The sequence below is a fragment of the Ptychodera flava genome (genome assembly GCF_041260155.1).
Source record: "Ptychodera flava strain L36383 chromosome 3 unlocalized genomic scaffold, AS_Pfla_20210202 Scaffold_26__1_contigs__length_13983176_pilon, whole genome shotgun sequence".
Lineage (NCBI taxonomy): Eukaryota > Metazoa > Hemichordata > Enteropneusta > Ptychoderidae > Ptychodera > Ptychodera flava.
The window spans coordinates 4,063,222-4,076,527 of NW_027248280.1; the positions used below are offsets into that span (position 1 = coordinate 4,063,222).

Here is a 13,306-nt window from a genome sequence, read left to right on the forward strand (position 1 = left end):
GCCTTGCACATCCTCTTATGAAGACGGAAAGCGCGGCAATTTATCTCCAAATCTTACAGTGGTTTGCTTTGAAGCATTGGCAGTACGCGAACTAGACATATTGTCTAAATTGAGGTGTTTCTAACACTGTCAGGTGTGATTATCAGCTGAGCAGTCATTCAAGTCGATCACAGTGAAATCAACTCTGAAACATTGTCTTGCAGTGGGTCAGATGTAGTCAAAACAACTACACCTGAAAGCAAGTGATAAGACTTGGACAGTGCTTGGACATATGTGGTGGTGTTGTTTAGACTACGTGTGACCTCCTGCTGGACAATGTTTCAACTTTTGCAGAGTTGATTTTTTATGATCGACTCATGTTACCGCTTAGCTGTTAATTGCACCACACGTGTTGGCAACATCTCGATTTAGACAATATGTCTAGTTCGTCTAATGACATTGCTTCAAAGCAAACCACTGTAGGTTGTGTTGTTGTCCCTGAATATGCTTGAGTTTGTATGTTCTATAATTCATTAATATAGTAATCTTTCGGAGAAATGAATCAGAAAACTTGTGAAGAAGAGGAGCCACAAACCGTTTGTCACTATGTTCACGATCTTCACCGATTTGAAGAATTCAAAGAAGCAGGGTTTAAATCTGTACGATTGTTGAGCCGCTTTCTGCATGTTGTGTTTTATTTTCGTTCCTTCGTACCCTTTTCTTTTCATTCACATGTGACAATGTGCTGGTGAAACACTTTCTGGTAGTCATAGATTTATGACGGTATAGATCAACATGTAAAGAATACCTAAGGAATACGTTACTATAAACGATATCTTAAACACGCTCTCAATTAACACCATCAAGATTGGACCCAAGTTCGACCAAACTCTATATGTGCATATTGCAAAGATTGAAGGCTTGCCCTCGCCATTTGCTCACCTGACCCACTGTTTGTACTTGAACATGATCATTGTGTGTAGGCTAAGATATAAGCGCGCCCATAAACGACACACATAAAAAAGCCGGAACCGTTTGCGCAAAAATAATTTCACCGACCGAATCTCTGAAGTTTTCTTTTAAAATTTGAGTATCACAACACGGCATAAAGGCTCCCGTTCGAAAAAACGATCTGCTGAATGAGTTACATGAATTGTTAAAATCACATTGTTGTATCACAAAATGCAACTATTCAACTTTAAAATATTTGAACACATATGTTGCCTTTTTCTGATCGTTTGGGCAATCAACGGAATTAGCGTGATTATTTCTGTGCATTTGATGACATTTTTAAATTCATTATTTTTTCTATAACAAAAGTATACATGTATAGTATAATCTTATTCTGATAGAAATAGGTTGCATTGAAAACACAAAGGTCTATGTACACCATCCATAGCTATTGTGTACAAATGTACTCTGTCTTGACCAAAATGTTGTAAAATTTTCCACTTTTTTTTAAACGTTTCAATCCACACTTGGTATTTACTGTTTTCATTGTTCGATTTTACCTTTTGAAACAGCTGTCACCGGGAAGAGGTAACCCGTCAGTCGCCGAAACGACGGTATTTTATCAATACTGTTTTGAAATTTGAGCTCCCGGTTGCAGCCGTTTTTTTATATACCCACAACAATGCAAAAAATTCAAATATCGAAAATAATATTTGCCACTGAACACAATCAGATTGTGTGCGCACTTTTGCGCAAGTATTGCGGCATGAGTCGATGGTAGAACTAAGCACTATGTGTTTTAGTGACTGTGCGAAAATACCGAGAAATACATAAAAGTTACAGTTGACGGGGTTTTAGATTATGTCTAAATATGACTTAATTTCAGAGGAGATGAACCAACAGACATGCGTTCAGTTTTCATCGTGCTCACAAGGGAGATGTCATCGATCGGTAATGGCAATATCATCTTCGCTAATGTAATCCTGATACTCTCTCTCTCTCTCTCTCTCTCTCTCCTCTCCTCTCTCTCTCTCTCTCTCTCTCTCTCTCTCTCTCTCTCTCTCTCTCTCTCTCCCCGAGAATACTATTCGCCTTAGGGCGGAGGAAAACATGCTAGGCGATCAAATTGACTAACAAGCGTACAGGAAATTGACAGACAATTTGGATAGACAGTGAACACAGTCTTTACCGAGTATATTTGATTTTAATAACCAGCATTGGAGACAACATGGCTTTAAACGCTGTCTTCAGTCGCTTCGATTAAAGTGAATCGGCCGATGGCAAAGGGATCGTGTATCTCCTTAAAGCAAGACTAGAACGTTGAAAGCGCGTTTACGAGCTGCAAACACATTTGCGAGCCCTGCGGACTGTGAATATTGTCCATATTAACCAAGATTATAACAAGTACAGTGAAAACTGCACAACATCGCTTGGATGAAGAAATACTATTATTCGTATGCTTTTCCCCCTGGGGTAATAACAAACAGCCCCGTATCTTCCTAATGAAATTTGTTCTCAGTTGGGTCTCGCGTTGTAAGTTTTTTACCTATATCCTAGATTTGTTCTTTATTCCGCTTCGATTAAAGACACCACACTCGCTGTATGGTTTGTGGCGTTGTTCACCACAAGGGGTCGGCATTGGGCTTTCCGTGAGCCTTATTTAGGGCAATTTCCTCTGTGAGGGATGCAAAGTGCGGGCCCGTCGATTTTGACCGGCATGAAAAACACATTTTCGAAGTGAAAGGTTCATTACTTTGCAATTATGAAAATTTTCAAAGCTATTAAAACCTTGATGCGGGTGTATCACACCAGCTGTCGTGTCCCCTATGATTATACCTACACAACAAATATCTGGTATTGTGGGGTTAAATCCTATTACCTCCAGCCCTGTCAAAATCTACGGGCAGTTTTTCCCATTGATATCGCTGGGGAGTAGATTTATGGCAGGAAAGCGGACTGCGCATGCCTAGATGTATTCAATAGATTGATATTGCCTTGAAATTCAGATAAATATGATACAGAGGCGAAACAGTTGCAGAGACAGTAGCCGTAATTAGTATCTATCCAACAGGCAAGACCCTGCCAGGGTGGGTCTGTTTAACGTATTGTTGTACACACCAATGTGTTAGCGACGTTTTCTGAACACAAAATCCTTTAACGTATTGAGAAACTGGAATCATGTCAAACGGCACAAACGCGCCTACGAATCACGGCAAGTTGTCGAATTTGACTCGTTCCGGGATGAGGGTGGGGCACTGGCCAGTAATCATCAAAGTTTGCAATCGGGCAGCTTTTACTAGCTCTGTATCGCGAGAGTTAATACCACGATGGAAAAAAAATCGAACGAAAGATGAAACGTCGATCAGGTGTAGGGTAACCTATAGAACTTTGAAACATGTGAATTGTCCTAAGGCAATACTTTGTGAAAATCATGGATAAATATAAAATTTCTGTTCGCGGTTTTGCAGTTTTTATAAAGTACTTATCATTTCAAAAAAGGGCGTGTTCTTTGACAGCCCCATTCCATGCTCGGGGGAAACCGATGGGGGAGTGTGTAATATCTTGTTTAAAACCCCACGAATTTCAGGTTGTCGTCAATTCTGATATTTGTCGTCATGGGACCATTGCCAATGTTCTGTGAATCATCAATGTATTATATACACTACCATCTAAGCGTGTACGCCTTACAGTCGATTGATGATTATTCGTATAAAAGTTTTAAAAAATCGCAAATTCCATGTATTAATATTACCATCACTTCCCCCTTGCAACCGATACTTACCGATTGGAATCTTTCAGCGCCATAAACAAAGATCTGACGTGCCGCCACATCTAAACCGAGTAAATGGCATATTTTACGGTTGCCACAATGCTGAACTCAACTGTTGGAAAGGGAAATTTTTTTGGCGCTGTCATAAGAAACACAGACGGTAAAATCAAAACGTTTGTGTGTGTGTGTGTGTGTGTGTGTGTGGTGATTATATCAATAGGCAAGACAGCTGGTTTGAGAATACCCTAATTAAGGTGTTAATAAGTCTGCATGATGGCAGGCAAATGGCCCTCGACTACAACGGTAAGATTCAGCCAACCAATTGGATAACAGCTTCTGAGACGCTGCAGATTAGCGACCATAAAGTTTTCACATAATGGGTCGGCAAAAATCTGGTGAGGCATGGTTGCAGATGCCATCGCGCAATCACATATAAGTATTTATTTACCAATATAACGGCTGGCAATAATGATTTCGAATGGCAATTCCTTTTAATGCCTGGCAACTGATAATTCGGGAATAAGAAGGTAATGCGATACACCATAAAATGCGCGAAATAGAAAAGTACCAGCATGTAATGGATGGTACCTAACAGCTAACGTTGTGTTAGAACTTTACACGCTTTTCCATTGGTATAACATTACATGGGCGATACCAAAGACTGCTATATAGTGTTACATTGAACGTGTGTAAACTATAAGGGGGTTTAACATTACATGATATGGACGATATAAAAACGTAGCCTCATCACTGGAATTGTTTTGATGGCCGTCTGTTTTAGTCAAATAAAGTATTCATATGAATTTCAGATAAGTGCAGTATCTTTCTAAAAGCCCTTGTAAGTTTATGTGTCATTGCCACCTACATAGCATATTTGGCTTTAAAAACAAAACAAAAAAGGAACATAACACATATAGTGTTATCAAGATACACATTTCGTGTTCAATCAGTGTATCAACATCGATGGCCCATACATTTTACGCGGTCTTTCAAACAAATAGTATTGCGCGTGGTAGACATTCCTTTCAAGCCTGCGCATTGTGTGGCCCTTCCGCAACACCGACATAACGGTTAGGTTAATTCGGGCCACCGACAGATAATTAAATTACGCGTCTTAATTCACGCAGGGCGTTCCTCGCAAACATACTGAGGAAGTAATAAAATCCCGCGGGGAGCTTTTTTAAACAAGGGCACCGGGATACCAACCATGGTTTCGTAAAATTTACAAATAATATCGCCTGTCAAAGGCAGAGAACAGACTGCATGGTGACATGTGGATTTGATCTACGAGACCGTTGGTCATACATTACTAAGATAGGCGCAGAATCGTATGAATATAATCAGTGAAGGAACATATGTTCGGCTTCCGTCGCCATAAATACTCGATGACAGCTACACCAGGTTTCCCGGTTTTCACTCATTACAGCCGCTGATCGCGGACACACGCGAAAAAAAGTTATCAGGTCGGTTGTGAATTCGGCGGCATTGACACGATAATCACTGGGCGTGGAGGGGAAGACACCTCGTATGTGTCAGGCAAAACGTTCTTTATACACGATGTGGCAACCAGCGGCGCCACATTGGATACGGCTGTTAACGAAATCAGCCTCAAACCGCTTGAAAGTGTTTTTTATGGAGCCGTTAGATACTGAATAGAAACCAGATGCTAGCATTGACGCTTTGAGTAAATGATCAGCTGCTGTGTTTTTAATTACTGTAACAATTTAACATGGATAACTGATGTCCGTGCAATACTTCGCTCAGTACGACTTCAAAAAACACGCATTCCCCTTCGTGTTATTCGAATCATAAATAACGTTGCTATTTCTGCACCGATTATATTCCCCCCGCTTTCCCTTTGTCGTCTAAAACAAGTAAGGGTTGTATATTTAGTCTCTAAAGAGCTTGGTATGTGAAACGACTCTTGTTTTGTTGTTATCTGAGTTCAGGGCACGTAGGGGAGGCAAAGGGGATCTTCTAATATACATCTGAAATGACATTTCTGTCGCAAACTCTCCTTAAGCTTGGCTTTTTTGAACCCTATATCCCATCTAAACTCCTTACAGTATAGCATACACGTCTATTATTGTACAACCTAAATTCCCAATCATGTTGCGGATTTCAATAAAAAAATTGATGACGCATACAATTTTTTTTATTCAGAATTCGCCATTCAATAATTCTAAAGCCATACACGCACTAAATGATTGTTGTCTGATGTGAAAACATCTCAAGCATGTGGCCACTTTCGCTACGAGGCCCTGGAAATTCCAAACATAAATCCAAACTATTTCACAGGCTCGTAATTTCTATTTGCACACTCAACGAGTTTTCGTTTTACATCCAGGAAAACCATCGGAGCGTTAAGTGTTAACACTCTCATTTTCTGAGAAAACTATTGAAGCTGTAACCCTACTACATGTAACGTTTCACGGGCGTTCTCTACTCGTTTCCATGACAACAGCATTGAAGATTTTACAATTTTTCTTTTTTTAGCGTGGACAATTCTTAAGTGTGTATTCTTACATGCAGTAGAGTAGTACCTTGTATTTTGATACATCACGGTCTTAAATGTCAATATATTGATGGTTGCAGCCGAAGACTCTGCTATCAGAATTTTTTTCGAAAAAGCAAAGCAATGTGGGGAGTTTTATAGTCTCCGGAGAATAAGTATTCGAATGGTTGTATTTAATAGCGCTACAGCGGCCATTAATAAGCGAAATGTGTCGACCTTACTGACTCTACAGGAAGCCTAAAAATTGTGCAGAAATATCGATTGTCGATTCTGCGTATCGCTTGCAGCTCGACGTAATGCTGCTTCGCTCTCTGTAATGTTGTGTTGTACCAATACGAGTTAACTGTCCTCTTTTATTTGAATTATATTTTTATTGCAAGATGTAGTTTGTGTTTCTTAGCTTATTTTGTTTTGCGCTGTACAGTCTGTCCTTTGCTGTTTTGTTGTTGTAGCAATACGTTTTCCTATCATTGTTGTAGGCACGTGTTTTTGACGTAGATTGCCTGCCAGCAGAACTATATTACCGTGCTCAAACTTCTATCCACTGTCATGCTTAAGCTTTCAATCTGTATGAAAACCCGCCAGCACTCTTTATCTTCATGATTTTTTAAAGTGATATTTCAACGGTATTGCAAAGTCACTTGGGGGAATCCCTTCAGCCCTGCATTACTCTAAAGACAACGGAAGCATTACACATTGCCACTAATGTGGTATTTTACGATAAATGGTTGAACGAATAATGATGATGATTATGATGATGATGATGATGATGATGATGATGATGATGATGATGATTGTGGTGGTGGTGGGATGTGGTGGTGGGGCTGTTGACGTCGGCGACAGCGGTGTCTGTACTGACGATTGCAAAGTTCTGATCTCTCTATGTCGTAAACTGTACAGAACTACCAATGTGAGATATCACAGAAGTTGTGAAAAAGGAACCAGAATTGCCAGTGGTCCGAAGGAGTACAACGGGATGAATCCGCTGACGAGTGACATCTGAATGAGTGATAACGGAGGGCTGTACGTGATCCCTTCTTGCCTATTACGTGATATCGATATCAATGATGTCCCAATATCATCACGCAGGACCGCAAGGGCGTACGCCTGGCCGCTGGCTACAGACGAAGAGACCTACGAATGTCCAAGAAGCATGTGCAACTGATACAGGAAATAGATGTAATGGAATATCCTCTTCTGCAGAAACAACACACTTGGCTGAAGTAATGGTTCCTCTGATAATAGATACCTAACTTATTGTAAAGGGGAATACAGCAGGAAATTCCTCTCGCTAATCTGATCAATCAGTCCCCGTGTTAGCTACGTTATCGGAACCTTATTTAAAATATACCCGGTTAATACAATACCGTGTTTCCCAATCAATCATATTGGACAGTACGCACCTGCATAGGCGAAACCCATTTCTTTCTGATTTACAACGGTGATAGGAGTTGTAAGTGCGATGATGAATGTTATCAATTTTTAATTCGCCCCGGCGACAGACCTGTCGGTTGAGGTGGCCACATTGGCAAGGAACAAGGAGCAGCCCATTGACTATTCATCTGCTAATTGCCATAGCCAAAGTTGCAAATAGGGTGTCAGACGGAAATCTCCCAGCTACAGATCTGTCCCTTTTCGACAGGTAATATTGATTAGAAGGCCAAGGGTTACTGTTGGACACACTGTAACTTAACAACCGGGCATATAACCAATGGTTACCGGGCGATAACGCGTAAAGCAGCTGCTTTTATAACTACACAAGTGCAAAGTATGTCGGTATATGTATTTTTGTTCGAAACACAAGCAACGCAATGACAGATAAGCACCATCCGGTCTCTATCAAAGCGTATTAAATACCGCATTGAAATACACCCTATTCAATATCAAACCACTTCATCAGCTTTATGGATACTTTGAAATACGATCATAAGATTTCCAATGTATTGGATAGCTTTATTTATTTTTCTACCCCTAGGTTGACGTGATAAAATGCTCTCTCATTGCATAATACCCGAAGGCCAAGCCTGATAAGATAAGTGTATCTCCCGTACACTGCGACTCCACAGGTATCTACAAAGTGACAATCCTTACAGAAATTATACTTCAATATTCTAGAAAAGTTCAATAGCGGTTACCCTGGATATATACATGTTCACCTTGTGCTGATAATGTTATCACTACAAAAACTGCAAATTCCATTATATAGCCTCGAAACGAATGTTTATCTCTATAACTCGTCACGATTTTCGCTCCATTTTTGCAGCAATACCAACTTCAAAAGAACGGTGATCATTCCACGTACAGTATTACTGAGTTTTGATATTTTTTTCAAAACTTTGTACTCTTTGCTTGGTCATATCTGATACAAGTGCAACAATCGTTTATCACACATAACGATGACGACATTAAATCACACCACAACTACTTTGAACATTTGGAACTGCAAACCTTGAGCGAACATGAGTTGCAGTGGTTCTTTAAATATTATTCAAGTGCGATTGGCGTTAGTCCGATAAATTTGAGAGAGTATTCATGTCCAGAAGGTACGCATCAACTTTGAGATATATTGAATAGGGTGATAAATATTACCAATATCAAAGAATGAAAACAGTAGCTGCCAACTTTGTCTTATAGAGAGCTAATTTGTATCAAAGAGAAGCAAGCTAATGAAATTACAATAACACTAACAAAGGAATACACTGTCTTAAACTTTGTTTATGGGCCATTACCTCGGTGAGAAGAAATGTTCTGTTACTTCCCATACATTAAGAGAGTGATTTAACAATTTATTTATTTCCCCCGAGCCTTGCAGTAGCAATTTGCCTTCCCTTGAGTACAGCATTGTGTTTATAGCTGCATATGTCATTAGAGATGACTGGAGATTGAGCACTGGCCGCCATTAGCGGAGACGAAAGATCCTGTTAATCCTGATCGTCTTTTGACAATATTTACTTGTGAAACAGCGTCCACTAATTTTTATAATTCATCTTTAAAACCATAACATAGTGCAGATTTGGACACGATATAAGCAAACTCTATAGTAGGGGGAAAAGACAGGACTGAAAACACTGGTGTTCTCTTGGGCGCAATTTATAGACGGAAATGCAACTGTTGTCATGTAAAGCCAATCTTGGTTGAAATCAAACAGATTACTTCTTGGTATACAACTGACTTGTTAACGATAATCTAAACATTAGTAGTATAGATATGTCCGTACGAAGTACATACATACATACATACATACATACATACATACATACATACATACATACATACATACATACATACATACATACATACATACATACATACATACATACATACATACATACATGCACGCATGCATGCATGCATACATCCGTCCGTCCATCCATCCATCCATCCATCCATCCATCCATCCATCCATCCATCCATCCATCCATCCATCCATCCATACTACATACATACATACATACATACATACATAATACATACATACATACATACATACATACATACATACATACATACATACATACATACATACATACATACATACATACATACATACATACATACATACATACATACATACATACATACATACATACATACATACACTAATGAAACTGAATTGCAATGAGTAGCATTTCAAAGCCAACTGCAGGGCGATCGATGCTGTTGCAAAACCTTTTAACGAAATGGACAGCAATTAAAATGGATCTTGGAAGATGATTTACATAACAAAGTTTCTTACAACCTCTTTCAAAATGTCAACCGGAGATGCTTACTTTGTTGATAGGATCAACTTATAATGAATACACAATAACCCTACCAGCTATCATCCCAGCAGCTACAGGGAAATTTAAACTATATGAGCGTACCAGTGAATAGACTTAGCGAAATCTTTCGAAAAGAAAAACGTTTCCGCTGGACTTTTCAAACTGATATGATCTTCAAGCTTCGTATCAAGGAGTATTGCGATCCTCTTGTACCGTTCATGCTTTTGAATGTGTCTGATTACGAGACCTCAAGGGAGGTAACTCATTTATCGTATCTTTCTTATGTAAAAAATCATATCCGGATTTCCAGTGTTCTAGACTGGTAGCTAGTTACGACGCGCACAGATGTGATGCATAATTCATGTCACGGATTTTTATCATGGGGGAGAATCCGGATACAGCGCATTATTAGCAAAGCCTTAAGTAAAACAGATTTACTACCTGGTTTACCCGATATTTAATTAGTCCATCGACGCAAAGCAATATATCTCTATTGTGTTTCAGTTCTTTCCATTAATATTAATACAGACTGAACAGTAATTTCAGGAAGGTTGATTAGGCTTTTCATAATTATCCGTTGATAGAAATCTAATAATCGCTGTATAAACGGTATTTACATGGCTTGTCGCAGGGTTCACGATTACGAGTGGCCTATACGTAAATACCTGCCACTCACAGGTTCCGAGAAGATTTCAAATAATGTTTGCGGGCCTAAGAAAATTAGTCACGAATCGGTCCGTTTTTCCCTCTGCGAGGAAATCCCCTGCATGGAGGAATGGATCGAGTATACCCATGATGTTTCGCCGCAGAAGCAATTGTAAGGTCCAGGTGGCGATGTGCTCTACTCTCAGTTGACAAAGATTTGACTATGCATTAGTTTGAAGTAAGCGTACTTTGCTGACTCTCTGCACACAGACGGTCAACAGTGATGTTTAAGAAACCAAAACTAAAGTAAAGTGATACCCGTGCCATTGGGTAACTCAATTGACCCACATGGTTTTTGCCTTGTCTGCGAATTACTCTCTGTGCACCTGTGCAGACTCGACACACGCAGTTTTGCCGCCGGCTGCATCAGCCCGGTTTTAATGAAAAGTCTACATCGATTATGGTTCAGTAGATAAGCCACAGGGTATTGCATTTGTTTAATACCAATGGATGATCACCCAGTAGACTACTTCAACAACATGCTTCGTCTGCTCTTCTTGAAAAGGAGAGAAACATAGTGTCTACTCTACGTTTCATAAGAGTAAACCAAGTTCAGTGCACGTTTTCTGACATCATTTGTTCGGATGCCGGCTAAAACAAATATTAAAAGTAAGTACAGCGGACCTTTCCTCAGCTGAGAATGACACATTGCTTTCGTACGAGTACGGCTTACCTTATCTTAGCAAAAGCGACGTCGTAATGTTTCCATTCTCATTCTTCGTTCTCGTATGCGACGAACACGCTGAACTGCGAGGCTTTCGATTGAACGTGCTTTTGCATATTCATAAGATGCCACCTATAGCGCGACCTGATTGGCTGTTGCAGGCCACAATATTTATAACTGAGTAAATCTTAGCCGCATAAACATCAAAGACATGACCATGGCATCAATACCTAGATCAAATTGCCTTAAATAAAGCTGACAGTTCAATGTTTCCTTCTTAATTTGTGTCGCACGAAATTTTTTGTCTATTTTGAATGTCTAAATATTTGTCCATTTAATTTTATTATGGCCATAATATATTGAGTTCGCTTTATTTCGTTTAATGATGTATAACCGAATAGCGTACTTAACAGCTGTGGGTCGTTTTAGATGTTTGAAAAGTATATCACGTTTTCAGCTTAATCACGATAAACCTGTCCTAAATTTGTCGTCGAACTGGGCAACGTAAAGTCCAGGGTTTCATCGGCTAAGATGCAAAGAGTATCGTCAGTTCTGTGAGGCTTGGAGGGAATGTCACATACGATGATCAGCATTCACATCAGTGATAGTATGCACTCTATAGTAGTTACATTGCATGTAAGCTATCCTTTCATAGCAATATGTTTCGGGGCGGGAAACCATGGAGATTCAGCGATCTCTAGGGAAACCGGCGCGCGATCATTAAAACAGGCACGACGTCCATGTATGTCCTACAATGGCTTGTAGAGGTCTAAATACATGGCTCTGTTTTCATGTTTCCATTTTCATATCGCACGGACTGTTGCAAGAAGAGATGGATATTGCATGAATTTATATAAACGTTACACTATGTTACACCAGATGAAGGATTGTCAGTTTGAAGATTGTTTGCAATATAAATCGCTTATTGTACCTTAGACTCAGTCTAATAAACTTGGTCGTGCCGGTTTTGAAACCATCGTGCCAATGCCACTTCTTATTAACACCGGCAATGAGTGGAATTTTTCGAGCATGGTGGGGCGGAGATGTACGAAGATGTTTTCATATCAGGAACAAACGGGCGCAGGGGTCACAACTGGGACCACTGTGTTTCATTCTTTATTTAAATGATATATTTGGTAATTTTAAATGTGGCTCCTTAGGCTTTGCAGACGATCTGAAGTTGTTTAAGATAGTACGTAGTGTGAATGACTGTTCAATGTTACAAGAAGATATCAATTACTTGTCCACATGGTCTGAGAAATGGAAAATGCACCTTAATTATGACAAATGTGTAGTACTTCGTCTTTCATTGAAAAGATTGCCAATTGAGAGGGATTATAATATTGATGCTCACAACTTGAAGACTGTTTATAGTTACAGTGACCTAGGCGTGACACTAGACACAAAGTTAACTTTTTCAACTCACGTTGTTTCAATTGTCACTGATGCTCGAAGACTACTTGGCATGCTAAAAAGGTTTGGCAAACGGTTGTCAGTGGATGCATTGCTCGTGGTTTACAAAACATTCATTAGAACTAAACTCGAGTATGCATCAGTTGTTTGGAATAGTATTGACAAAGTGTACTCAGACAAACTGGAAGCTGTACAGCGTAACTTTGTTAAATATTTGTGTTATCTTGTAAATGTAAGGTTTGATGATTATTCATATGATGAAATGTGTGTTATGTTTAATTTACCAATGCTGTCTAAACGGCGCACTTATTTTGACCTTGTTTTTCTTCACAAATCAATTAATGCCCTTCTTGATTGCCAACCAATTTTTAATTTACACATTCCTGGGCGATCAACTAGACAGAAACGGACATTTCATGAACCTGGTGGTAGAGTTAAATTTACTAGCAATTCACTTTTAATCGCATTCCAAAGCTATATAATAGTTTTTATCAATGTCTACCAATTTTTAACATTCCTGTTTCGAGTTTTAAAAGAAAAGCTAAAAG

At 39.4% G+C, this 13,306-nt stretch overlaps 1 protein-coding gene across 2 annotated transcripts in view; it reads right to left on the bottom strand.

The window, feature by feature from the left end:
- The window catches only part of LOC139125906 (allatostatin-A receptor-like), a 111,209-nt gene that overhangs the window by 58,015 nt on the left and 39,888 nt on the right, over positions 1-13,306 (bottom strand). The window contains exon 1 of one of the 2 annotated variants that reach the window (XM_070691991.1): positions 11,355-11,442. The exons of the other annotated variant lie outside the window; for it this stretch is intronic. The gene's annotated coding sequence lies outside the window, so the exon portion shown is untranslated. Of the gene's footprint in view, positions 1-11,354; positions 11,443-13,306 lie in introns of those variants that run through there. 2 annotated transcript variants of the gene reach the window in all.